This window comes from Phascolarctos cinereus, unplaced genomic scaffold, assembly GCF_003287225.1.
Source record: "Phascolarctos cinereus isolate Bilbo 61053 unplaced genomic scaffold, phaCin_HiC Scaffold_2;HRSCAF=192, whole genome shotgun sequence".
NCBI classification, from domain to species: Eukaryota; Metazoa; Chordata; class Mammalia; order Diprotodontia; family Phascolarctidae; genus Phascolarctos; species Phascolarctos cinereus.
Window position 1 is genome coordinate 160,445,072 of NW_027555625.1, and position 2,681 is coordinate 160,447,752.

The window sequence follows — 2,681 nt, forward strand, 5'->3', positions numbered from 1 at the left end:
GAAGCTGAGGAAAAATATGTCCAAAAGGTGTGTTGAGGCAGGGTAGTGTCTAGTTCAGTGCTGTCACAGTCAAATAGAAACCTTGGATTTGACACCTGGTTTATTGAGTAAGGACTCCACAACCAGTGGATTACGATGTAGATGTCAGGGCCCCTATCCTCCCTTTTCTTTGCTGGAGGGTAGCCAACACAACTCATCTGTCTCCCGTCGTAGTAGTACTCTGTAAGAACTCCTAGTACTCCTAGCTTACCTTTATAACCTTTTGCAGTTACAAAGTATACTTTGCCATTTGATTCATACAACTTTTTGAAATAGACAGTTCAGTTTTTCAAGGCTTAGTGATTTCATTTATCTGAGTACCTTTTCCACTAATGCAGATTATAACATACCTTTGCCTTTAAATAGTGTTTTTGTAACTGGTGATCCTTCCGGAATCATTCAGTGGCCAACCTTCTGGTGATGATAATTTGAGACTGTAGGCTTTAGAGCTTAAAGGGACCTTAGAAATTAAGTTAGTGACTTGCTTGAAATCACATGTATAGATAAATAGCTGAGATCTTTTGACTCCAAGACTAGTATCCTTTCCACTATATTATGCTGTCTTTAATCTTAAGACTTTGGGAAATAAAAAGTAGATCCTAGAATCAGAATTTAGAACAGGCATGGACCATAGCATTTATCTTGTCCAACTCCCTATTTTGGGGATAAAATGGTTGAGAATTATTGGTAGTGTTTAGTAATTCATTTTGTATATATTTCTGACATCTTGAAATATAAATGTGCAATTCTGTTAAATCAAATATTTCCATCCCCTCTGCTCCTCCATTGCCATGAATTTTAAATAGCCGTTATTGGGCACACATTTATTTTAGCTAAACATGTTTTCGATTCCTGGTAGTACTAGATGTTTTAAATTTAAAAATGTAAAGCAAAAAAATCATTAAAACACAACATTCATAACTGGAAAAAATTTCAGTTTGTAGAAGTCAATGAAAAATCTCCCAGTGGTGGTTTTTTTTTTAATAATTGTTTTACTTTTTGAGGTAGGTGGGAGAGCTTTACAAAGGTCCTTTATACTAACCTGCCAAGCCCCTCACATTTTCTATCAAAGGGTTCCTTTGAATTTTGAGTGTGATGAAAAGGTCAGTGATAAAAGCAACTCAGAGTTGACAAGGTCACGTGATCAGAGTAAAGGTAAGTTATTAAGATACTTTGCTAATTCTCTTCCTCATCCAACTTAACTTCTTATTAAGTCTCCTGATAAAGTCCTGATCTAAGTCAAGAGTCTTAGGCACTTCCTGGGCACAGAGTTACCACCTCTCTTTATGTGGGGCTAAAAAGAATAATGGACATGAAAGCATTTTTGTCAAAAGAAGACATTGGGGAGGCTATAATACTTATTTCTCTTTAACAGATTCTACAGGCTTTATCAATACTGAATAGTGTAGCTCCGTGTAATAGGGTTTTCCTTTGACTTATAGCATAAGCTGATAATAACTGATTTGAAGTAATTAGGGTAAATCTTGATAATTCATAAATAAACTAATTGATGCTAAAGTTCTATTTAGGAAGAAACAGTTTTGCCAGTGGGATTTACCCATCAAAGAATTTTTGAGAAGGGCCAAATTAAATAGGATATATAAATCTGATCTTTAAGGACTAATTCCGTGTTTTCTCTTGACCATAAATTTGAGTAGAAAACCAACAGCTTATGGTCAGATATGGGAAAAATTAATAAAGTACACACACAAGTGATTATCTTCTTCACTAGAAATCCTTAAACATCTGCCAGTTTTTCCCCCAAAATTAGTTGATTTCAACTCCTCACTCTCACCTCACATATCTACCCCATTGCCAAATGTTGTTGTTTCTGCCTGTATAACATTTCTGTGCTCACCCTCTTATTTCTACTCACATACTCACCACCCTTGTTTGAGCCTTCTTCCTCCTCTTCCTCCTCTTGCCTGGACTATTATGATAGCTTCCTAAATGGTTTCCCTACCTCAATTCTCTTATCTCTCCCATACACCAGACAGTGATTTTCCTAAAAATGTAGATCCTGACCATGTCATTACTTTACTCAGTAAACTCCAGTGGCTTCCTCTTACCTCTGGAATAAAAAAATAAATCTTCTCTCTCGAAATTTAAAGCTCTTTAAAACCTGTCCCTTCCTACTTTAACAGTCTTCTGACACTTGACTTCCCTTCCACGCAGTATCATCCAGTTATACTGCTCTTCCTATACTATACTCCAGTGCCTGTTTCTGCTTTCATACTGACTGCCTACCTTGACTGGAATGCTCTTCTCCTTCATCTCCATCTCTTAGTTTCTTTGGCTTCCTTCAAGTATCAACCCAAATCCCATCTTTTGCAGAACGTCATTTTGGTCCTACCAGTTGGTAGTTCCTTTCCCTCTGATATTAGTTCCATCTGTTCTCTACATACCTTGTAAGTACCTAATTAGAATGTGAGCGCCTTGAGAACAGAGACTGTTCTTACCTTTCTATGCTAAGTGCCTGCGCTTAGCAGTTGCCTGGCATATTTATTGTTCATTCACGTGCAACTCTTTTGACCCCCTTTGAAGTTTTCTTGGCAAAGATATTGGAATGGTTTTGCCATTTCCTTCTCCAGCTCATTTTACAGATAAGGAAACAGAGACAAACAGGATTGAGTGACTTGCCC